Here is a 27,257-nt window from a genome sequence, read left to right as displayed (position 1 = left end):
TTTGAGAATTTATCCCACTTGTTTTATCATTTCAGAAAGTCTCTCAACAAGATGTTAATTTTGTTGCCAATCTAGGAAAGTTAACTTGAAACTATAGGTGAAATTTAATGCTGTCTACAGTGCAATTTCTTTTGTTCCATAGAACCATAGTACAACCAGAAAAGTTTTAAAGTCAAAACAACTTATGATCTTCTAGCTCTCTGTACTGCTCTGCACTTTAAACATCAATGATGTACTTGCCCACTTTAGCTGAATTAAAGTTGCTGTAATTACTGAGGCATAAGATAAGAAACTAGAGAGTCAAAGGAAGGAAAATGGAGGCAACAGTTCAAAAATGAGGATACCTGAAAACACTAGGCTCTAGTTAAGAGACAAAGATGTCTTAAGAGAAGAAACTAAGAAAGAATTGGTAACATGGAATCCAATGATTTGTCATTATAGGTAGGTGCAAAATCTCTAACAAAGTAAACATTTGATATATAATAATACCTTTAAGACAACACAAAACCATTAGAAAATAAACATGAAAGAATATGTTTCAATTATATTAAAATATATTGTTCCTAGATATTATTGTTATGGATATTGTTTTATGACAATAACACTGACAATTACTACTAATATTTTTATCTGACATTAACAGACGGAAATTACTTTCATATATTACCACCTATCAAGAAAGGCAGATCATCGACAGACAAATTAGATTAACATAGGCATTACTATGTGCTAGGCACTTCACTGAGTACTTTACATAAGCTATATTATTTAATTCTCATAACAGATCTATAAAATAATATTGTCCCCATTTTACAGACAGTAAGACTCAGAAAGATCAAGCCACTTCCCAAGTCACATAATTAGTGGCATCACAGAGATTCAAACCGAAATTTGTCACTTTTGAAAACAATATAAGTTCAGGAAGAGAATAAAAGAAAACCCAGGAGAAAAGATTCACTGTTAAAATTTCTAACTCAGGATACTATTGGTAATGTGAGAAACAAGAGGAAGTTATGGGCAGAGAGAAAATTGACTAAAACAAATTAAAACAACAGAAATTTAGAAGAAAAAATTATGTCATTTTTAATCAAAGCCCTCTTTATACAATTTTATATTAATTTATATCCATTCCCTGTGTCTAATGCAATAAATTAGTCATTCTATTTGAGCTGCATCAGATTCACCAAGAGGGCTTATTAAAAGAGACTGCTGGACTTCTCCCCCAAGCGGTTCAGATTCAGTATGTCTGGGGGTGGAGCCTGAAAATTTTCATTTCAAGTAGGTTCCCACGTGATACTCATGAGGTCCAGGGACCTCACCTTGAGAACTAGTGTGTAAGCTATTAAATCTGGATGTCCAGTTAAAATAGGATACTTGAAAGCTCTATCATATCATTTAAAGCAGTAGTGACTTTGTAAAACAAATCATTCAAAAGACACACTCAAAAAGAATAAAAATAAATCAAATTTTTAAAATGAAATGCTCAAAACCTATTTTTCATATCCATTCAATGTTGCTCAGAAAGTCATTGCTGTAATTCATTTTTAAAGTTGAAATGCCAAGCAGAATAAAGGATGTGGGATGTTATTGCAGAATTGTCTTGCTTTTAATTTAACCTTTTAAAGTACAGTAGACTCAAGCGTTAAAAAGGAATGGAGTTCACTGATTACAGGGCTTCAGGAGAAATACTTAACATGAAAAAATAGAAATCATTTTACAATGGAACACAACTGTCATTCACTGAAGCCATGTGGGAGTATGTCTTTATATACAAAATTAGATTATACTGCTTGAAATATCTTCATATAATCATATAAATGATAAAATTCCTGGTTTTGTTCAAGCCTAATCAAAATTAACACTGGAAGGAAAGGAGAAGAAGGAGAAAAGAAAGAGGAGAACAAGAAGGAACAGGAGGAGGAGGAGGAGGAAAAGAAATAGGAGGATGAGGAAGAGGAGGAGGAAGAAAAAGAGAAGTTTAAGTTGTCTAGTATTATTTTCAACAATGTGTTGGCAGACAGGTGGTCTTACTAAGAGGCTCTGTGGCATCTATACAACACATCTTTTTATACAGCCTACCCCTGCTTTGTGGTTCAACCCTTCATCAATTAATAAGGTAGTTAATGTGTTCTCCACTATAAAAGTTTTATTCTCTTCTGGCATTTTCTGTCAACATTTCAGGGATTTAAAGTGAAAAAAAAATAATGAATGATCAAGAAATCACCTCTCTTTCAGGTTAATCTTGAATTGTGAATTTCATAAGTGTGCTTTAACACAACTAAGGCAAATGAGTCACTGAGACTTCCCTCCAACTCTTAATCCCATGCAGAGCACAGAGAGAATTCCTTGGGTGGGAACTTTGTTTCAAGATTACAAAAACTGTTTCCTTATGCGTTCTGGCTGGAGTTTCCTGTTTGTTTCAAACCATGGATTGAAGAAATGATGTGAGAGAGAATGACAGCTCATATTCTAAGTAAAGGTGGACTACTAGTTGGAGTAGATTCAAATCCACATAGCCTTTAAATGTACAGATTATACCTTGTAAGGCTTGTTGCTAAACCATTCTTAGTTCATTTTTGAAGAGATTCGTTCTTGGGGAGTGGAGAAGTAAAATGAGGATTAAAGGAATGGGGTAGAAAAAAGACAATCATAACTTCATACCAGATATTGGTGAGCACTTCAAGTCTCCGAGCAACTCTAGAAAGACGAGATCAAGACAGGATAGCAAGAATATAGTAGAGGCAAAATCTCTGATTCTCAGAATCTGATTTTTCCACTAAATGAAGCACAAACCTAGAATAGTCCCAAAGAATTTTTTTTTTTTTTTTTTTTTTTTTTTTTTTAGCTGAGTTTTGCTCTGCTGCCCAGGCTGGAGTGCAGTGGTGCGATCTCAGCTCACCACAACCTCTGCCTCCCAGGTTCAGGCAATTCTCCCGCCTCAGCCTCCCAAGTAGCTGGGACTACAGGTGTGCCACCACACCTAGCTAATTTTTGTATTTTTAGTAGTGACGGGGTTTTACCACATTTGCCAGGCTGGTCTCAAACTCCTGACCTCAACTGATCCACCTGCCTCAACCTCCCAAAGTGCTGGGATTACAGGTGTGAGCCACCGTGCCTGGCAGCAAAGACAACTTTTAAATGGAATACTCAAAATCACCTACTGCATTAATATCTGCTTCAGATAAACATTATAAATATCTTTTCATTTGAAATTTTTAAATGTAAACTAATGCTTAGCATTATCTCTTATTTCATCTCCAAAATTATTTTTTAAATATTTGGTAATTTTCCACTATTGTTTCTGAAGAAGAAAATATGCTTTTATATTTAATGTGTGATTTAGCTTACTTTTAAAAAATTAGAAATGTATAGATAAATGATTTAATAGTATTAGCACTTTGGGCTTTTAAAGATAGGCATTTGCATTGAAATATTAATCCCTAAATTCTATTTTAAAGTCTGCAGGCATCATTAAAAACAAACAAAAAACATGCACAACTTTTTGTTTCTTTTGTCAGTATTTCTTTGGAGTCATACTTAATAATGGAAAAACATCTTTCATATTAAGAAACTTCTTTTTTCCCTTTTAAATGTGACACGTGGCCAGCAACATGAAATTAATGTCTTTGGATCAATTACAAAATTACTGTTCTGCTATCCTGATACTTTATAGCTGTCTTCATAACTTTGCATTCCTTTTCATCAAATTTATACCAGCTTAAGTCCTCCTTTGTTAATCTACTTGCCACTAATTCATTATTTCTTGCTAAGGAACCACCCAACGCACTGCTGTCTCTGGATAGCGGTTCTTACTACACTTCTCTGAGAAAGAGCATCCTTTCTGTCTTTCTACATAGTATTCAAGACTTCCTTATTCCAGAAATATTTCTAACCTCATCTCACTTGATTCCACATTTATTTGTTTTATTATTTATTATATTTTCTTATTTTTCGAGACAGAATCTTGCTCTGTTGCCCAGACTGGAGTGAAGTGGCATGATCTTGGCTCATTGCAACCTCCGCCTCCCGGGTTCAAGTGATTCTCTTGCCTCAGCCTCCTGAGTAGCTGAGATTACAAGCACATACCACCACATCCAGCTAATTTTTTTATATTATTGGTAGAGATGGGGTTTTACCATGTTTGCCAGGCTGGTCTTGAACTCCTGGCCTCAAGTGATCCACCTCCCTTGGCCTCCCAAAGTGCTGGAATTACAGGCATGAGCCACCGCGCCTGGCCCACATTTATTTTTGATGAAAATCAGGAGAGAGAAGTAAAATCAGAAGAGTGAAATAAATGGTAAGGTAGATACAAGTGGCTCTCCTTAGAAATTTCCTGAATAGGACCATAGATCACTGAGCCAAGACTTGTAGCCATTGCACACCATTCACAGGATTATCTCACATTTCCTGGGTGTTGAAGTCAAGTTAGTTTTTCATTCTACACCGGTGGGTGTACGTCTCCCATTCTAGCATGAGGACACTAGTTGTGTCCAGGAGTTTGAGATTCTAATCCAAATTCCCTCTTGTGAACATCTGCTCCCTTCTTTCAGTGGGTTTAATACGCAATGAATATTACATGGAAAACAAAGTCAAACACCTGTTTTAGGTAGAACCCCGAAGTTGTGAAATCACACTATATAAGGTTGATGCTTAGAATATTTTGAAAAGTTAATATTTTCAAATGATGTTCATAGGACCTTAATAATATCACTAAAGTTAGTAGGTAAAGTGGTAGTCATTAAAGGATTTTGAACTGAGGCAAACGAACACAAGAGTTATCCTGATCTGATAGCTACAAGAGAGAATTGTGATGGTTAAATGAATGATTATGAAAGCCTGAACTATGGGGTCTCAGAATTAAATAACAAATATAGGCTCTAGAGATATCACTGGAGATGGAAGCATTAAGATTTAAAAACTTTTTATTATTGATGAATATAAATGATGGGGAAAGTGGACCAGGAAGAACAAGGGTTCTAGTATGAGTGACTGGGAAAGACAGATGCCCTTAACAAAAAAGAAACCTAAAAAAGTAGCATGTGTTGTATGTGTATTTCAGAACTTGGGTGATCAGGGAAGGGCAATGGAATATAGGTTAGGTTTTATATAGGCTAAATTTGAGTAGATAAGAAGACAGCAAGAAAATATGTTCAGCAGTCAGACATGAAGGACTGGAAATAGTCGACTTATTTAAGTAATGAGCACAGAGAAGATATTAGAGACCAGATGCACGAATACAATCAAAATTATAAAAGTATAGAGACAATAGGGCCAAGCATAAAATCTGAGTGCCTAAAATTAGGAAACAGAAACAGGAGGAATTCAAATGCTGTTATTAGTCACTAATAATATAGATGGATCATCTGTTATATCAATTTGGCACGATAACAGCATTAGTACTTGCCAATTTATTATGACACTATTTATTATTCCATTTCTCTTATGTTAATAAAAAGTCACTATTATTTTGAAAATATTGCCAGCAATGTAATTCATTCTCTACTTATTCCAAAGATATTTACTCATAGGCATGAGGTTCTGTGTTAGGCATTGGGAGCTACGTAGTTTAAAAAGACATGGTGTTTGGCTTCAAGGGACTTTTGCAGAAAAGTAGTCAAACATTCTTTTTTTTTTTTTTTTTGAGATGGAGTCTTGCTCTTGTCGCCCAGGCTGGAGTGCAATGGCGCGACCTAGGCTCACTGCAACCTCCACCTCCTGGGTTCAAGTGATTCTCCTGCCTCAGTCCCCCCAGAGGGAAGCCTAGCCTGCAGCTAGGATTACAGGGGCCCACGACCACGCCCGGCTAATTTTTGTATTTTTAGTAGAGGTGGGGTTTCACCATCTTGGCCAGGCTGGTCTCGAACTCCTGACCTCAGGTGATCCGCCTGCCTTGGCCTCCCAAAGTGCTAGGATTACAGGTGTTGAGCCACCGTGCCTGGCCAGTCAAACATTCTATTATATATTAATAAAACACAATACTCTTTCAAAATAGTAATTATAACTTAAACTCCTTTTCATCGATACCCTTGAATAGTACTGTTAACCGCTTTATCCACCAATTTTCACATTTACCCATCTCACTCGATCTTTATAACAATGCTGTTGAGAAAAACGGACAAATATGTTTCCCCATCTGACAGCTTTTTCTGGCCTATCCACCCACATCTGTTATCCCTTAAGAGATTTTTCAATCAGGATAGGGTGTTGGTGATGGAAAAATATGATGCAACTTCAACTCTCCTTCTTCTTAGAAAATATTGAAAAACTGTGGCTTCCTTAGGACGATTTCTCTTGTCACTAAAGCTCAGTTAGGCCTTTTCCTCAAATACTGGTCATCAGGAATCCATGCATTTATTTGCAGATTCTGTTTTAAATATTGTTGATTTAAAATTATATAAGTATATTTTATTATTTTCTGCATTTAAAATGACAAATCCATTACATAACATTTTGAGACTATAAAATGTGATAGAAAAAGGCATCAATCATAATTATCATTTTAAAGAAAACTATCATTTTGGTGTTAAAACTGAGATTTTGGTGTTCTCTATATCGATAGTTAGGTCTATATCTAGATCTACATCTACTATATATAGTCATATTTTATATTCAAATCTGTATCCTGTTTTTATCACTTAACATTATTTTATCACTCAGCAAAATCATTTTTCCTGTAAATGGAATCCAACAAATGAAATATAATTTACCTTGCCATATCTTGTGGTAGGATTATGTTTGAAGGTTTTATCTGGGAAAGGTGGAAAATAATGTACATAAGTCTTGTTTCTATAGCACTCTATGAAAATAAAAAGACCTTTAAGCAAAAGGGAGCTGGGGAAAGCACTGAAGAGAAAATCCATAGCACTACATAATTCCATTATCTCTGAACCTGACCCGTTCACATTTTTACTAATGACTTGGATAAATATGACTGATAACTGTGTAGATGGCATAAAACTGGTAGAAGTAACAAATATGTTGCATGATGAAATCAGAGTCCAAAAGGATCAAGCAGGTTGAAATGATTGGCTAAACCAAAGAAGGGTATACTTTTAAAAGGATGAATATAAATTTTCACATTTTGGATTTTAAAAAAATCACTAACATATGATACGATACGTGAAATGAGTTTTTTAAAAATTGCTAATACATGATATGAAATATTAACAGAAAGTTCATGCAAAATAAAAACAACAAGCTATAAGAGACAATAGCATCATCTGGCTGACAAAGAAGCTAACGCAATAATAACTATGACCAAAAAATACTATGACCAAACTGTGGAAATTGACGGCCCGTTTTCCTCTAAACTAGAAGTCATACATTGAGTTTGTTCATTTCTCTTCTCCATACCTTAAGAAGAATATGTAAAATGGCTGCGGTTCAATAGAAAGTACTCATGATGCAAGAAATGTCAAAATATAACATATAAAAGAAGGTTGAAAATTATAAAGATATTTAGTCAGGGCATAAGAATATTGAATTTTAAAAATTAATTTAATAGTTATATTAAAATATGTGGAGGGATTTAGAAAGAATTCTATTTGTCCTGATAGGCATGTTTTGTGTTCCACAAAAGCAAAATTAGGACAAAAGAAATATTATTATGGAAAAATTAATTGTGGCTCAATACAAGCAATTTGGCTGATATGTAACAGTATATAACAACAATAATAACATACAACATTTGAAAGTATTCAAACATAAGATGAGCTGACTCAATCTATCTCATGTGTTTAGGAATTTTTAGTCTCCAGACCTGTTCAATAAAAAATTAGATAACATATAATCATCTACATTCTTCCCCTGCAGAATCTCATATATTCACATTGCTTAGGTTGTTGCTACTGATGAGTCTAATATTGATTTCAAGCCTTGTCTGTCTCCTAAATTCTAGACACACAACATCAATATCTTCTTTGTTGTCTCTATACCAGTGGTTCTCAGTTGGGTGCAATTTTGTCCCTGCTTCAGGGAAGACTTGGAAAAATCTGGAGATATTTTTTGGTTGGCACAACTGAGAGAGGTACTACTGACATCTGGTGAGTAGAGTCCATAAACATTGTTAAGAATCCTACAATGTACAAAATAACCCCCCACCCCCAAAAAGGCATTATCCATCTCAATGTGTCAATATGACCAAGATTGACAAACACTGCTCTACATGTATGTCCAACAGGTAACAAACTCAGCATGACAAACTCCAAACACATTATCTCCACTCCACTCTCCTGCTTCTCCCTTAAAATCCCAAGCATCCCTTCAATAAAGCTTAGTTGCTATAAATTACTATGACGAATGCCACTGTTAGGTAGCCAACTACATGAGTTAGAAATCTCAGAGTTATCCTTAACTCCTTACTTCCCCTCATCTCTTAATGCCAAATTCTATTTATCTACTTCTAAAATGTATTTCTAAATCCACACCCGCCTTTTCATTACTGCTGCCACTGACAGTTTGGTCCCACACTTTCTACCAATAAGATTTTTATTTCGAACTCATCTTTCACATCGTTGCCGGGATTATATTTTTAAAACAAAAAAGCAATTGTCTCATTATCCCATGCAGAAACTATAGGTAAACCTCTTTTGTCCAGTGAATAAATGTTCAAGCTTTGAATTGCCATGGAAGATAGAGTGGGAGTATCATTGTGTTTGTTACCATTTTCTAATGGAGTGTTACAACTTCTTCAGGGAAGATTAAAAATGTAATAGTCCTTTGATGATAGCACAGAAAGGAAAACAAATATTTGACTAATGCCTGTAGCCAGGGTAAAATCATTAAACATACAGATGTTTAAATGTTAAGCATGAAGTTAAGAAAGACCACATGAAATAGATTTGAGCATGCACTGCACTGCACTGAATATATTAGAAGTATACAAGTATTGAAATTATTTTCAATAAGGTAGAAAAAGAGGCATGTGCACAAAATAATGCACCCAAATCTTTTAAATTTGCCTTTGGAATTTTGATTGATTTATACCCAGTCATACACACAGGCACTCAGTCTTCCTCTCCACGTCTAAGCCGAATCCTTCCTAAGGAGACCATGCTGTTGGCAGCAAAAAAACAAAGTTAGGTGTTCCAGGGAAGCAAGTCTGGGGTTACAGCCAAATCTCCACAAAGCAGAGAGTTCTCTAAATAATAAAGAGTTGACTGTGATGGCAAAAGTCTTCTTGCAGGTGCAGATGCATGTATTTTGGAATACAAATAAACCCTTTCAGCTGCTTTCCCTATCCCACTATCACCACCTTATTCTCATAGTGTTCTGATCTTACAGGCATTCTTAACTCAGGGATCTCTTTACTCCAACTTAGTCCAGGTGTGGGGTAGAATATGAAAACGATGAAAATAAGGGAGGATATTGATAGAAATAAACACATAATAACAAAATAAAAATTGGAGAAAAGGGGGAATAAAGACCCTTCTGCTATAAAGGGCTTTATGTTTGCTTCAAGAGTATAATTGATGAATACTATTTAGAGTTAATATCTGAAAACCAACCTTAATGCATACATTGCTGACATTTGGGCTAGTAAGTAAATGAAATGGAGCCCAGACATCAGTTAAGATATCTGTGCTATCACTGAATTAAAAAAAAATTCCTGAACTTTGGCTGAAATTGTTTTGTTTTCATCAATCTCCTGCATTTCACATTTATCTTTGTAATTAACTAGTTTTGACATAATCTAATTTCTTACCAGAGCCTAAGAAACTGTTGCACAATGAAAGTTTGGAACATTTCATTTCCAACCTGCCAAACAAAAATTGTCTCCTTAACAGTTCTTTTTATTATAAAATCCAAATCAGTAATGGATCTACTTAAGTACTGTTTTAGGCAAAATTAAGCAGAGTAATTTCTCAAGCTCTGCAGTAGGCTTATCAGTCGCAAATGAAAGTTAAAAATACAGCTAACTGATTTGCACAGCTTCATTTTCTGATCTCTAGCCCAATAATTATACAAATACAGATTTGTATTATTCTTCCCAATGTTATGTAGATCATCAAATCAGACAGATAGCATCCTTTTCTTATGGGTAAAATTTTTTTATGTCTCACAGACTCAATATATAATCTGTTTAGCCATTTGTAACTTGCCCAATATTGCAGTACTGACAAACAAAAGCTAGGGTGATTCTCCAGTTTTATCTTCCAGAAACATTTCAACAAGAAAGATTGAAACAATTTAAAAATATTATGTGAAAAGCAGAAAATTATTGATTCTGAAAATGTAACAGTAAATATGAAAAGTTTCTCAAATTGATGTATAAAATTATAAATGTACTTTGAATAATTTATCATAATGATTTGCACTCATGCTGAATAAATGAGTACAGATTTGAAAACAGTTCATGAAAAAGTCTACAGTGAATCTAATTTAATCTAATCTAATATAGCAAATCCACCATAGCTGGTCTATAGTGAATCTAATTTCCTGTGTGTGAGATACCCATATAATAATCTCACTTTGACACTGACTAAAAGATTCTGCATAGAAAGTAGCAATCAATGAGACTCCAGCAAACTTACCACCCTAAAATTCCATAAATATACCAGAAGAGAAGATGACTTACAAAATGATAAGAATGAGAGAAGAAACATGGAAAACTCACTAACTAGATGGTGCAAAATTATGGTTAAGTTACTGAAGTATAAATTGAAGGAAGAGACATCAGGTTACATTTCTAAACTAAAAGGATAGAAGAGGTCCTTAACAAAAAGTAATTACTCAGAAATAAGGTAAAATGATCATCATTTAGTCAGACAATCTCTTTACTTAATGCTAGTATATTCGTAATGTTACCTGCCATCAGGATGATCAGGATTCAATACACAATAAGTGGGTGGTAATGTGATTGTTACTCTTCAATACAGGCATTCCTCAAGGGCAAGATTTACTGTTTTGCATTATTGGTAAATCCACTTAATATTTGGTACAAAACTTTGCACTTGAATAGTACATGCCTACGGCACAATGATGATAGGTGTCTGAAATGTATACATAAAATCATGTACATACAAAATTATACTATAAGGTGTATACCTTCAATCCTTCTTCAGGATTCAACCACCATTTTTTTGTTGTTGTTTCTGAATGTGAATGGTCAAGTGTAGAAGGTGAAAAGGCCAGTGGAAAAAGTCAAGCAGAGAATTTTTAAAAAATAGCCAATTCAGATAAATTACAAAACCAGGAAAAATGATTTTAAAAACTAGAAGTAAGAAGGCAAGGAGGCCTAGAAAAGCCCTTCTTGTAGCTCCCTGCATGTGAAGTACACAGCACCCTGCCCTGCAGAAGGAACTCATCAAAAGAGCATGGACTAGGTGCATAAGGTGTCTGCAGTATTTATTGAGGGAGAGATTTCAATAACAATCTCCTAATATCTAAATGACATGTATTAAAATGTCAGTGGACCAGTTTTCTGTTTCCACTAAGATCAAGCATGAAGATGTGAGCTTATATAGCAACAGGAAGTATTCAGGGAAGGGTTTAATAAAGAATCTCACAACAATGCAGGTAACTGATATGGGGATAGGTTAGCAAGAGAAGTTGTGACATGGCTTTTTTGAAAGTGCTTTGAAATTGTAGAGAGTCTCCTTTCTTCCTGAAAATCACTTTTCAAGCTCTCCTTTAGCCCCCTAAGATTGTAAGATTATATGTTAAGGACCAATACAAAAATCCAACTATAGAGGACTTCAAGGTTAGATTTAACCAGAAAATGCAAGTCAAAATATCTAGTCTCTACTATGTTTATTATTCAGTAACAGGCCCAGAAAATTAGTTGGCACAACTCAAAATATTTCTGTAGCAGAAGGTACACCAGGAAATGTAATACCATCAATTATAATTTTAACGATATTAACGTCAGGCAGCTTATTAATTCCTGACAAAAACACAGTTTTAGAGAACATTGGTCTCAAATATTAGAGAATGTTTTCTTTAGTACACTCTTTAGGAATTCACGTCAAATAACCGCAATACAAAAAGAACAAATGTTCTAAAATCTTTGGTAATCATTTTAATTAAATAATATAGTGCACATCTCCTGTAGAGAACTTTCTTAAAGTTACAAGATGTTCCGTCAACTATTTAAAATAATGAAAATGTGGGTTGAAAAATTCACTGAAAATTGCTTTTGAGCATCATTCTTGAATGAATTAGGACTCTTATTCTCTGGAAGCTCCTTTTGTCATAGGAAAAATCAATTTTATCAATTGCTATTCAGTATAAAAGGCTAGAAAAAATTCTATGGAAATACAGAGAAGGGAAGAACTAATTCTAAGATATCCTCCTTAAAAATAAAAAAGTCAAACAGAAAATTCAGATCAGGTTTCTTAGTTTAAGTAGTGTATACATGATTAGGATCCACAAGCATCACACATTCTGTGCATTTACCTTCATAATCAACACACTTTAAAGCATATTCTACCTTTGGCAAAACCTTGCTGTCTGCCATTTCTGTTCAGTCGACTTAGTATTATTTTTGCTTTTAATTTCAAGTGCCTTGAATGTGTTTCATATTTCAAATTACCTGAGAAAATGAAGCCTTCAAACCCTGGGTTGTTTTTACATCCCCACAGTTTCCAGCCATACTATCCCACAGGAAGCTCCATCTACTTTGAACCAGTGACTGCCAAAGTTTCATGTCTCATCTTAAACTTTTCATCCTCTCTTCAGCATCATTTTGCTAGTTGCCTATATCTGTGGTTGCCATTTAAAATGTTATCAAAATTACCAAAGGGATTTGTTAAAAACAAAGGCAGTGACCTACTTCAGATTCTGGATATAAATCTTCTAGATTCATGTCTGGAAATTTGGGTTGTTAATGAGCCTTCTGAGAGTCCCTCAATTGCCAGGAGATTGTGAAATTCTATCAGTTTCGGGATATACTTTATGAAATACCTATGAGCCTCAATGCTAAAATTGAGCCCTAGGATAAATTCTTTTGGATCTCAATCTCCATATATTGTTCAAGTTAACCATCACAAACTCCTACACGGTGAGTATTACTGTTTCTATTTTACACATGAGGAAACAGAGGCTCAAATAAATTGTCATGTGGAGCTATGAACACTGCTAGCTTGCTGTGTAGACTGCATGGTGGAATGAAGAAAATAAAGTATTGAGGAGTGAGACTTATATTTGAATCCTGGCAGAGCCACTAAAACAATCTGATTTTGTCATTTATTACCTTTGAGCACCAGTCAGTCACAGTAAAATAGTAATTATAACGCTGACCTTCATAGGTGATAGCATACCATGGTCTCTCAAAAAACATTATTCCATTTCCATCTGCCATTCCAATTTATTTATTCCTATTTCATTAAATATTAATTCTGTCTTAAAATTTTTTTGGACCTGTTTATTTCTGAATGGAAGTGCATTGCCCCCTTTGAAAATATTATTTTCAAATATTGTTACGTCATCATCTAAATATGATTATTTAGAAGGTACATCTGTCATGTAAAGCACCATAGTAAGCCTGTTCAAATAAGTGAAAATTGAAAAGAATTAAACCAATTTTCAAAATTAGGAGAATATTAAACAGAAGCAAAACTACTAAATAAAATTATGATACAGCCATATATGATAATATTATGCAGGTACTGACAATTATAATTTTTAAAGAGCATGATAAAATAATAGGTACAAAATGGGACATAGAATATATGTATAATCTAATTTCATATTAAAATGTGTGTACAAATGGATGCGTATATACAAGCAGATGTGCTTGTAATTTTGTCAAAAAATAGAAAAAAAATGCCAAGATGTTAATAGTAGCTATCTCTTAGTTGAATAATTATGGATAATTTTTGTTTCCTTCTTTGCTGTTTGTATTACATATTTTCAACTAAAAGCATTTTATAGTGAGAAAAAGTAAACACTATAAGATAAATAGAATTTATAAATAAAACAAAATAAATGAGGAATGCTGCAAACTGTTAAAATAGGCCATGATATTATTTACTTCTTTTTTTATCTTGAGACCTATAACAAGAACATATTTCTTACAAAGATTTCTTTAGATTCTAACATGCCCCACACCATATAACGCTCAATAAAGATAAAGGTTCTCTCTGACTGCACACATTAGAAGTTTTTCTGTAACCATATTGGGCTTCCATGGGAATTCTACAAAGAAAATATCTGCAACAGAAGGCTCTGAAACCAGAGAACAAACTGTTCTTAACTGTTTGGTGTAATTTCTCATTTACACAGGAATCAGCCTTCCCTAAATAAAATTGCAATAGTCCCAAGTCCAGCATTTAGCAAATATCTACTCTGGCCTGGTCACTCTACAAGGCCTTTTATTTTTGTTGTTCTTCTCTCTGTGACCTTGGGCAAGGAAGTTAACCTTTCCATGCCTCTATTTCTTACATAAAGCATCGTGCTAATAGTACCAACCTGATGTTTGTCTTTTTGAAGACTAACTCAGTTAACATGCAGAAATCCCATAAATAAATCTTCATAGCACTACTACAAAAAACATTATTTAACCTTAACAATTACTTTTTAAAAATTTATTTATTATTTATAAAAACTTTTATTTAAAGTTCAAGGGTACATTTGCAGGTTTGTTATCCAGGACTATAACTACTTTTAACAGGCAGGTATACAATTGTCACAGATAGTAGATGAAGACACTAGGACTGAGAGCTTAGTCACTTTCAGCTCACACGTGGCACTGAGTCAAATACCGCCTTTATTGATATCCAAGCCCATACAGCCTATACATAGTCATAAAGCTGTCATGCAACAGATACTACTTATCAATATGTACACACCTACTGTATGCAAGACAGACACTGAACACTGTTGGAAAAGACTCAGTTCTTGCCTTTCTTGAGCCTAGTGAGGAGGGCAGGCAGGTCTTCAAGCAGTAAGTGTGATGGCAAGGGTGAGACTATGAGGCCATAACAGTGAAGAGCAAGGTGCTAAATGCATTCTAGAGAGGTCAGGCAAAGCTACTTGGAGGAAGCAACACAACACTTCAGCAGAGATCTGAAGAGTGAGTAGGAGTTAGCCAGCAAGCTGGTGAGGAACAACAATCAGTTGGCATTTGCTCCCTGGTGTTCTGTGCTGGAGCTCCAGAGCGGCCAACACTAACTTCATGCCAGGTGACAAATGATCTGAGTGCCCACAGCTGCAGCTGCCGCTTTATATGCTATCCCTCCTACTTCCATCGTTAATGAGCCTAAGACCAGGAAAGAATACATCTTAGTAACCAAAAGCTCTTCTGTTAGCCCTTCGTTCAGAGACACAAGAGAAGCTTCTTCACTTCTGTTAACAATACAACCACAGATCTTTTATTTTCCTCTAGCACTTGCTAAAATAGCAGTTTGCAGCTACTAACTCATTTTTATACATCTTGGTGGCAGGTGGGGGTATGCTCATAAATATGCTCATTATAAAAAATGCATGATTTTTTTCCCCAGGAACAGCTCTAAAGCATATAAATGCTTCTAAGCTTCCTTAAGGTTAATTCTTACTGCTAGGAACTCTTCTGATTTGTTCTTTTAGTAGTTCTAACTTTGGAATATTCCACCTGCAGTTACACAACACCCTAGAGACACAGGTATGCTAGAAGATAGCTATTCCAGATGTAAATAGCTCTACCAAGTAAAGGCAAGTTTTGTATCTTTATAGATATTTCCACATTTCAAATAATATTTTTAAAAAGATGTTTCATTTCTAACAGTTAATTAAGGAGAAGGAGCTTTCTCTTTCTGTTGTGATGTGTCAGGTATAACATTCTTGGTATATAGAACCACTAGAAAGATTTCCATTTTGTCCTTTAGAAGCCACTATTATATGACTATATCTACTATTTTAATTAGTGTGAAAAATAATAATTTAATCTTTACTCAATCGTTCAAAAAAAATGGCAGGGCCCAGGGGGCTCACACCTGTAATCCCAGCACTTTGAGAGGCTGAGACGGGCAGATTGCTTGAGCCCAGGAGTTCTAGACCAGTCTGGACAACATAGTGAAACCCTGTTTCTACAAAAAAAATACAAAAATTAGCTGGGCATGATGGCGTGTGCCTGCAGTCCCAGCTACTCTGGAGGCTAAGGTGGGAGGATCACCTGAGTCCAGGAGGTCGAGGTTGCAGTGAGCCATGATTGTGCCACTGCACTCTAGCCTGGGTGACGGAGTGAGGCCCTACTTCAAAAAAATAATTATAAACTTAAGTGCTGTTTGTGGCTGGCAGTATGTTTAGTATAATAGAGAGATTCAAAGAAAGCATGGGATTTGTTTCCTGCCTTTAAGGAGTCTACAGTATCGTCACATAGGCTAAAGAAAAATCATGTTAAACTGATACAGTGTCACCGCTGATAAAAAAAACAGTGACATTAGGATACACAGAGGGAGAAGAGATCTTTCCACTACACCCAGAAAAAGGAGTACAGTGTGAATCTAGTACCAGAAACACTTCCATTATTTGTATATATTTTGTATTTGTGTAATTTTGAATGTCCAGCCTTCCAAAGAAGACACACAAGCATGTTGTTCAGGGCACTGTATTTGTATCTTTCAAAATGATCATTTAACAATGATCATTCAGAAGAAATAATCATTTCTTCTGAAATAAGTTTTTAAAAACATAAGTTAGAAAATATTGACCAAGCCAGCTCCATATATGAAGAAAAGTCTATTTCTATTGTTTTAATACAACAGCCTTAAGTCAACCACTAGGGGGAAAAAACCTGCAGTACACACTGCAGTAGATTTCTCCAAAACTGAATGTCCAGCAGTATTTAGACAAGGTATACTTTCCCTAATAGATTAATCTATTAGGGAAAGATTAATCTCCAGGCCAAGCCATACACTAGGGTTTCAAATAAGGTGAAAGTCTTGGGCCAGCCACCATACCATACTACCTCCTCTCACAGGGATAAAAATAAAGCATTACCAGCAAGTCCAGCAGGATGGAGACCAGGCTAGTGTGGAAATTTGTCTTATTGACACTGTTGAGAGAAAAAGCCTGACTTCGCACAGATTAGCTCAAGCTGAAACTAAAAGCTTGCATCCTCAGTTGAACTGACACATATAAACCCCATCGACATATATTTTTAAAGTGAGAAATTCCACCCTTGTATATTTTTAGATGAGTGATATAAAAGTAAATTAAGATATATAAATCATTATCACAGAGGAAAGATCTCTCTTGAGGAGCAGGGGAAACTCCAGGGGTTTATTTCTGAAGTTGTTGGTTCAGTGACATTGTTTATTTGGCCTTTCTATTTGCAAGTCATTATGCATTCATTTATAATTTAGTTGGGCAGATCATGTTTATACATTCCTTTAAAATCATTGTATCTTTTCACCCAGTATCATCCTTTCAAATGACAAAAACTTTTTTCTTCACTAGTTTATCCACATATTCCTGTCATTGTCCATAAAAAGTATAGATATCAGTATACAGGAACAAAAAAGAGGAGCACTGCTGTTGTGGGGTCAGGGGCTGTGACCCGTAGAAATTATCACAGAGTTCCCAAATACTATGTAAACAAACAGCTAAGGATTCCCCAAATGATCACTCTGCATATCCAAAATTACAAAGAGGCTCTAAAGAGTTTCGCCTAAATCAAGTTGCAGAGAACCAAATATTAGAAGCGTTCTAATACGGAGGTAAACATATGTTACAGGAAGCAAAGACATTCCTCAAACCCTCAACTCTTTTCCTGAATATATTTGTTTAACCTGTGTTATATACTCACTATTTCTACTATAGGGATATGAAGAGGAACTGTTTAATTCTACCTGAATAATCACACAGTTTATAATTATCTTAATAACTGTTTTAAAAATGTAAAGGCAAGACTATTCATAAAAGAGGTTAAAATAGAGTAAGATTAAATACCAATAGTGGTAATTCCAGGGAACTTGCTTAGAAGTACCTGAGCCATAAGTGGAATCAGCTGATACAATAGCTTCAAAGACTTGGTAAATTTTGAGGATTTTAGTAACTTAAGACCATCAGGAAAACTAAATGTGAATGATATAGAACCCTGACCGTATTCCAATTTTACTATTCATTAATTCATTCAGTAGATAAATATTTTTCAAGTACTTTCTAGGCTCTGAGGATATAATATTGAAAAAGAGTGCTATGTTTTGCAACTTACATTCTAATATGGTAGACATGCAACACATAAACCATACAAATATCCTAAAACTTTGTGCTGGCTCTTGTTGTTATGTAGAACATTCAATGTTTTAAGAATACTGAATGCCTACATTGTTAGTGGCACTAGGAATGAACTGATGATGAAATCCACAAATTTCAGTCCCATGTTCACGATCATCTTCAATATCACACAGCCTATTTGTATAATATTATCTCTTACTGCTTACCTCTGAGACCAATAAAGAAGGCCATAGCCAACCCAAACCAAATGTCTGACCTGAATACACCTCTCGCCCAGAACCTCTTCACACCTACCAAAATTGTTCTTTTAATCCATCTGTTTAGAAGGGGGCTTTCCAATCTGAAGGCCTTACTAATGCCCCTAATTTAGATCTCTCCCTCAATTTAAATGCTACACACCTGTGCATGTCTCACTTTAATGGCATTTATTTTGTCTTTTACTGTGTACTCATATTCATGAACATGCCTAACCTAGTCATTTGAATGGCAACTCTTTGAGGACAGGGACTCAATAGTTTCTAACTTTTCTCAGTATTTTAGGCTTTATTTAGCATGCTATCTTACCTAGTTAGCTTGCAATTCATATTTCTTGTATTGAATTGTGTTATATTTGCTTATGTGCAATGATAGAAGATACAATTCAGTCACTGGTTCATGAACAACATCTGTTCAAGGGAATCTATACAAGTTTATAAGTAATCTAACATTAATCTTAGAGTAATATTACTAAACATAAAACCTCAGCCTTGATTATGTCCAATTTAGCTCTGAATCTTAATCTTTCAATTTTGTTGTTTCTAATATAAACTCTCGGTCAGAACTCTCGAGTTTTCAAAACTCTTGTGAATTCCACATACAACCTGAACTTTAGGGAACCTATATTTATGTACCTATGCATCCTATCCCCATATAATCACCTCGGCAAATAATTTATGTTCAAAATATAAAAACCAACCTTTCCTCAGAATTTAAAAGCATAGAAAACTCAATGCACAACTGAATGAAATTCAACAAATGTAAAGTATAACAGTAAAACAAATATATTCTTTTTAATTCAGATTTAATATTGCGGCAATGGATAATCTGCATACTAAGTTATCCAGATAGACATACAACATATGAAGGTGCAGAAATTCATCTATATTCAGCACATGCCTATTTGTAATCATACGATAATAATTCTGCATCTAGGTCACATATACATGTTGTGTATATACACAACACACATTTACAAAACAAAATGTATATATGCATGACATGCATTTTTCATAACTAGTGTTTTCATAGCTACACCATGTTTTTTTCTGGCACATAGATTTGAAAACACTGATATATTACAGGTGTGTTTAAGTCTACACCTACGGGTAAAAGTCTACTCCACGGCAGTCAAACATTTTTTGCCATTGTCTTTTAAGTCATATCTAGTAACACTGCACAGTGATACAGTTTAGGTTTACTTTCTTTTTCTCTAACAAAGAAACATAAAATAAAAGTATTTTTCTATCATTATCATGTGTTTCTTAAGGCTGTGACTCGGGTCACATTTCTATTAATAAACAATGTTCTGTAAAGCTTTTATTGTATCATTTTGGAAAAATGAAAGATTGTGACTCCCAAGTCCCCATGATCCTGGTGAAAATGAAATGGCTGTATACACATAGGCGCAATCCAGGACACACAACGTTTGGTACACAAAGGACGATCAGACCAGTCCTACCAGAACAATTTCATTGAGTAGTTTCTGTTGCACGTACCAGCTCGGCTGCCCAGGATCCATTCTGCCTTTAAATACTACAAAGCAATTTACACTCCAAGTGCCGCCCGCTTAAGTTCTTCCTTTTGCTCTCAGAAATGGAAGTACTTATACAGTGAGTGATGCCTTGTTGCAGCTGCTTCGCGAGTCCAGAAACCCATCTCTGAGCCGCGCGGGATTAAGCCCTGCGGCTCCAAGCTCATTCTCTCCAGCAGCTGGCAACTGGCCGGTCGCTGGGAGGCGAGAACGAGCACCAGCACGCCATCTGGAGGCGTTAAGAAGCAGCTGCAGCAAATTTATAACAACTATGGGTGGAACAAGGATTGTCAGAAAATTCTCTTGTTAAATAATCAAATGGTTTTTTCTCTTGTTAAATAATCACATGGTTTTATTTACACATTTCTGTGGATTAAAAAAAGACCAAAAATTGCAGGAAGATCTCATTCTGTTGCCTATGAATATTCTCTGTCTTTCGTACTTCACAATAAAATAAAAAATATAGATTTCACGTATGTACAAACACCACGAGATGGCAAATTTTCTGCTTCTTGGTGACTCGTCTCAAAAGAAGATAATTAACACTGACTACTATCAGAAGTTTCAGGATTTGGGTATTTAACTGAAAGGCAGCTTTCCAAAAGAGAAATCTATCCCTCTGAACTAACGCAATCCAAGTGCGTTAAACATGCTCTGCTACTTTGAAAAATTATGAACCTTACCTCTGGAAATGTTTAGTCTGCTTTTTATCAATGCATTACACTGACTTTAGTATGAGAACAAGGAAAAGCAGTTTCAACTATACCTCATGTGATCAGGTGTTCATATGACTTTAATATTTCAAAAAAAAGTTCTTTCAATTAATTTCCCACTATTAATCTCCCTAAGCTTCTTTCCCTTAAAGAGAATAATTTGGTATACCTGGATGAGTTATAAGCTTAATTAATTGAATAGAACATTTTATGGCTTGTCTACTGCGGTATGCATTTAGAAATATAATCATTAAAAATTTCTTCATTACCTACAGATGAGTGAACCCCACCCCTGCCCCGATTCCTACTTCTATCATTGCATCATGATTTTGAATTTCACTTTTTAAAAATAAAAATTTCACTTTAAAACTCTTTAATCAGAATCTTATGTAGAGTGGTTGTGGTGTTTTTTTGTTTTGTTTTGTTTTGTTTTGTTTTGTCAGGGAAATGTGAACCAGAGATTGATTATGCACTCTGTGGGGGCCCTCTTGGGAAACAGAAATTCTTAATCACTTCATTTTCAAATCAGTTTTTGAGAATGTCTGGCAGAATAAACAGAAGAAATTTCCTCTATCAGTATTTCATCTCAAGTGTTTATTTCCATTTGTATAACAAATGAACATACCGGTTTTTCAAGTACATACCACTAAACATATTCTGAAGAAAAGTAAAATTTTTATTTTAAATACAGACAGTATGTACCAAATATTTATACCGTAATTTTTGTGAGTTTGTTAAAGGTCCGAAAACAGATGTTTTCACATATAGATGTATCTAACCAAATAAAATTTACATGAATATTCAGATGTAACATGTAGATAAATCAGGGATAAATTTTCACACATAAACATCTTGACCTTACAAGATCATTGTTTAAGTAAATATTCCCATGTTTTACAAAATATTGTTTAAGTAAATATTAAGCGTTGTTTAAGTAAATATATAAAAATTTAAGAATTCTTTTGAAAATATTAAGTAAATTAAATATTTAAATGTATAAACAGAAAAAAAAGTGAGACATTAATGAGAGGAGTTAACATATGAATCTCATAGTCAAAGACATTGGGGCCATGCTCATCAGAACCAGCTGAAAATGATAGGAGCTGATGCTGCATGCAGAAAAGATGATGACGTGGTTAAGGGAGGAAGAAAAGTATTATGGTCACGTGTCGTTTTCTGAAAGGTCTAAAGTTAGTCTTAAAACACTGAGAACAGGGAAAATATAATAAAGGAGTAAATCACCAAATAGAAAGATACTAAGGAAGTAAAGGATGTTATTTCATTTTCCATAATTTAATATGTGTAACTCAAGAAAAGAAAAAGTTTAAGACAAAGTCACACCGTGAGGTCTAAAGAAAGAAAATAATAGGGGCCTTTTAATGTCTGTCTCTTTCAGTGAACTAGGATGAAGATCTGTATTAGATTTCTATTACTGTATAACAAATTACCAAAAATTTAGTGGACTAAAACAAAATACATTTATTACATCACAGTTTCCGTAGGTCAGCAGTCCAGACATGGCTGAGTCCTCTGCTCAGTGTCTTATGAGACTGTGATCAAGAGGCCAACTGGGCTGTATTCTTATCCAGAGGCTTGACAGAGAATAATTTATTTCCAAATTTAATCAGGTTGTTGAAGTATTTATTTCTTTAGGGTTGTAGAACCCATGGTTGCTTGCTTCTTCAAGGACATCAGGAAAATGTGTTTTCATTTTCAGGCGGTCACCAATCTCTCTTTTAAGGAATTTCACCTGATTAAGCCAGGCCCACCCCCAAATAACCTCTCTCGATTCACTCAGAATCATCTGATCAGGGAGTTGAATTACATCTGAATAATTATTTCCCCTTTGCCATATTTTATTGAGTAGAAGGAAGTACCAGGTTCCATCCACACAAAACAAGAGGGGATTAGGCAAGGGCATGATTCATTGGGGGTCACCTTAGTGTGTGTCCACAGCAGGATCTATGTAAAGGCACGATATTTCTTGCTTACCACGCCAAAGTTAATTGGGATAGCCTTGGGGAAGTGACAGTATGGGGTCATTTTGTTGTCTTTAGAGTCAAGGCAGAGACATGGATTTATTTATCATAGGAGAACTATAAATACATAGTTATATCTGTGATGAAAGAAGTGTAACAAGAACAACAAAAAGCCTGGAGGAGTCATCTGATGAAGAAGAAACATGGAAGTAAAAGATTGATGCAGTGAATTGAGGAATGATGTCAGACTCATGAGTAGGACTTAGGACAGTGAAGAACATTGGTGCAGATGAAGCTGCAACGGTTCTATGTGTTAGATGTATTTATGTTGCCTGGATGTCTTCCCACAGGCCCTCATGCCTATGCAGCCATGTTCCGAGGTGGCTCAGCTTTATTAGATAAGTGTATATACCTGACTGAAAAGAATACAGTCAGAGATTGTCCAGAAATTTGTGGTCTGTGTGGCCTTACTGAAAAAAAAAAAAAAATAACCTATCCAATTAGATTTTCAGGAATTTGAACTAAGAGAAAAGAGAGAAGTTATCAGTTGCTAGAGAACATTATAAATTAAAGGTCATGAAATAACTGTGAACTGACTGCTAGCTAATACAAAAAAGAACTACTTAGCAGGAAAAAAAATGGTGGAGACTCAAAAGGAAGTAGCGATTATAAGTAATAGTCATTCATTTCATTCCTCCAAAACATTCGTATGTAATTCCTATTATGTACTGAGCACTGCTTTGGGTGGCAATGGTACCACAATGAATTAAAGTCCCTGTTCTGATGAAACTTATTGTTGTAGGAGGTGGTAGACAGTAAAACCCACAAGTAAATAAATTATATATTATCAAGTAAAGAAACTGTAGGAATAAACAAGTTATGCAGTTCAGGAGTAATGAGGCAATTACTACTTGGGATAGCATGGTCAAGAATGCCTACATGACTATATGTCATTTGAACAGAAACCTAAATATAGTGAAGGCGCCAGCTAATATTTGTGGAAGGATGTTCTGGGCAGAGTGCATAGCAGCTTCAAGTGTCCTGAGATATATGTGCTCTTCTTAAGTCGAAGGAAAAGCAAGATGGAAAATGTGGCTGGCACAGTGGGAGCAAAAGAGCAAATGATAGGGCATAGGTCAGATACAGGCTGAGTGAAATGATCATATAGGGCTTATGAACCTGTGTAAGGACTTTGGCTTTTACGTAGAGAGATAGGAAGCCAGTAGAGGGTTACCGAAAATTGCATCATACTTAAATTTTTAGGAATCACTCTTCCTTCTGTAAAGAACGGAAAGAAATTAAGGAAAGTGTCAGGGAGGCAACCATGCAGACCCCAAAAGAGACAGAAAAAAGACCTAATATCCAATTATGTTTCCCATGAAGTTTGGCTGTACTAGTTTCAGTTCTTAATTTCTATGAGATGAAGACCGTAAATCTTTTAAATAAACAAACAAACAAAATCCCACCAACAACCCTTTTCTTAAACTAGTTGGATGGATCTCAATTCCTTGTAAAGTGAACACTATACTGTCCACATGATAGAAAGAAGCCAGTCCAGCTTACTGAGCAACAGGTGTTGCGTTTTGGTTCATTCATCCTATCAAGCTGAGTTGTATATGAAAGGTCCCTGCATGAATTAGTACTTGCTCAAAGGTTTAAGGAATGTCGAAACTGTTCAGCACTTGAATATTCTGGATTCCTGTTTATTTTGGCATTACAGTTAAAAGGTAGTAGAGTTTTTAAAACATGTTACCTTTTAGTAAATGCTAGAGAACACTTGCACATGGGGAGTTAATGTCAGCCTATTGTATCATTCAACAGAGTTATTTTTCCAGGGCATTGGTTTAAACCCACAGAAAAAGTCCAGTTTCTAAAGATTATCTGATCTTTTGTGACACAAGTGTTCCAAAAGTTTCTAACTTAGTAAATATTATCATTCAATATCAATACAGTGTATTTAAGACATATAATTCATTTTCAATATTTTATTGATAGCTATTCTGTTTGTTTTATACTACAGAATCTTTGAAACTACTCTCTACATTTTAGAAATAAAATAATTCAAACAAATAATTTATAAGAAGTCCATTAATTTCTAACTTTGTATCCTTCTAACACACACGCATACAGAAACACACATGCGTATGTATCACTTGTATATGTGTAGGCATATTTTGGCTATTTTTCATGGCCCTTCAAATGAAATATTACAAAATAAACCATAATATATTTTAAGGTGAAAGTGGGAGGTATCAGCAGTTGCTTTTTCACTTTCTTAACCACATCAAACATTTCATCACTACCCTTTGAATAAAAATATCCAACCGAAACAAAAAGTAAGAAAATTACTTTTAGGTCAGATTCTCCTTTGAAATTATTAAGGGCACAACATGAAATACCTACTTAAATATACAAGTGTTAAATATTTATCTTCTATTTATGTTTTTGGCAAATCTTTTTAGAAGGTACTTTATGATTTTTCGGGAGGGGGAGGTAAATTTGTAGCATCATGGGTTCTCCATTATTTGATAGCTTTACCATCATTAAAAAACTAGTGAATGATACCTTCACCATGACACATATGTTTATTAATTTTTTCTGGTTAATATTATTCAAAATATGTGCAAAATAATAACATTTGTAATAAACATTTTCCTACTTATCAATTTTTTTAAAACCATGCCAACTGAAGTGCCAAATTCAGACCACTCATCTGTGAAAGTATTTTGTCAAACATGATGAAGAAAAAATGACATGCATATGGAATAATATTTATCTTTAGATGCCAAAATATGAAAAAATCAATTTCAGTACTAAAAAGGCAGAGTTACAGATATGGAAATCACTAAACATTTGTTGTTTAGCAACATAGAAATGTGAAGGGAGACTTAGATAGAATATAGTAGCTAAAAGCAGCTATAGATGCCTAAGCCTCAGCAGCAATATAAGGGAAGGAGCCAAATTCAAAGAAACTTCAGTTTTTGTTTTTTGGTTTTTTTTTTTTTTAATTGAACTAAGCTACTTTGTGAATTACTGACATTAAGAAATATATTCGGTGTTTCACTGCACTCTTGTTATATACTTAAGATGCAAGACTGTTCATAAGATTTCCATTATTTGTGAATTCCAGCACGTATTGAACTCCAGCACGTATATTGAAGACTTTTATCTATTCCCATACTTGGTGCTGAAAGCATTTTTCATCAGGTTCTTTATATTGAAATCAGCCTGATTTCAAAATATTCACTTTATATTCATGTTCTCAAATAGCTTTCAAAAATTCAAAAGCCAGGAGAAATTTGGTTTTACATGTAAACATGTACATATATGGTTTAGGCTCTCTAATCTGTGTAGCTGATACCAGTACTGTTCCTCTATGATGCAGTTGGTTTAAAGTCAGTAGATTAAAAGGACACATACAGAACTTCAAATGTGCTCCCAAAGGGATATCCATGAAGACTAATTAAAATATTGTGGATGTTTCAGAAGTAACTCTCAAGCACTACAATGCTCTCTAACATTTTGTCACTTCATTGCTTACAACAAATTCTGTAGTTCCATGGCTTCAGTTGTTTTTTCAAGTTAAATCACTCCTTCTCTAGCTCAAACTCATATCTTGAAAACTAGTTCTGCATTTCTACCTGGCAGGTGAGTTTCTTTGCATAAATATATATTTAAATAACCAGGAAGTTCATTACCTTAGACTTTTAAACAAGTCATCAAGGGGTAAAACAAAAACAATTGATGGAAAGTAGAAGTTTTAATTTGCTTAACTTTTTATTCAATCAGTTGGATTTGTCCAAAAATAAAATGGCCTGCTCTGAAATGCACTAAGCTCCATTACCTATGTAACAAACCTGCACACCTGCACATGTACCCTGGAACTAAAAATAAAAGTTTATTTAAAAAAGTATATACATAGTATTGATAACAACTTGCCAGGGGACAGTGAAGTAGATTCTAATATCACATAATTGGTCAGATTAGATTACCTTCCAAGTCCCTCTTAATCTTGAGATTTTATGATTCTATAAAATTATTATTTCCTTCTCTCATAATATCATATTTAAAAATATGTTTCTACCACTAAAGCTTATCTGATTTGCCTTTTTCCATTACATATAACACCTACATTTATTTCCTGATACATTATTCAATAATCAATTTACTTCGACTTGTACATTTGATTTATTTCTCTTCATCTTAGTCTTTTAAAACTTTTTCCCCTCAGTAATTTTAATCTTAACATCTACAATTTATTAATTCAAAATAATTTTCAAAAATATCTTTAAAAGTAGACAAATAACTTTGTGCTTAATCCAGCCTATAAATAAACATTTGTTCATATTGAATAGTTTAAATCTGATTGTCTCAAAATAGCTCACATAATCTTTAAGATTAAAACACTTGTTTACTTCAAAAAGGAGCTGAAGTTTCATTTGGAAGATGCCTATAAAGTGCTTTAAAATGTTTTAGTGAAACAAGATATAAAAGATCAATGTTTAATTGAATATTTTATAACTTCTTCATGCTTATAGCTTGTTAAATCTATGCTGATTCACTAAGACTTATAAGATGCTATTAAAAAAACAAAATTAGCAATTGGTGTGGAACTTTTTC

At 34.5% G+C, this 27,257-nt stretch overlaps 1 long non-coding RNA gene across 9 annotated transcripts in view; it reads right to left on the bottom strand.

Moving 5' to 3' along the window:
• Nucleotides 1-20,132, bottom strand: part of LOC117979812 (uncharacterized) — a 442,597-nt gene extending 422,465 nt beyond the window's left edge. For all 9 annotated transcript variants that reach the window (XR_010111693.1, XR_010111695.1, XR_010111694.1 and 6 more), the window contains exon 1: nucleotides 19,911-20,132. This is a non-coding gene — a long non-coding RNA (uncharacterized LOC117979812). The remainder of the gene's footprint in view (nucleotides 1-19,910) is intronic.
• Nucleotides 20,133-27,257: the final 7,125 nt, after the last annotated feature.

This window comes from Pan paniscus, chromosome 2, assembly GCF_029289425.2.
Source record: "Pan paniscus chromosome 2, NHGRI_mPanPan1-v2.0_pri, whole genome shotgun sequence".
Lineage (NCBI taxonomy): Eukaryota > Metazoa > Chordata > Mammalia > Primates > Hominidae > Pan > Pan paniscus.
This window is presented reverse-complemented; position numbering and strand designations above follow the sequence as displayed.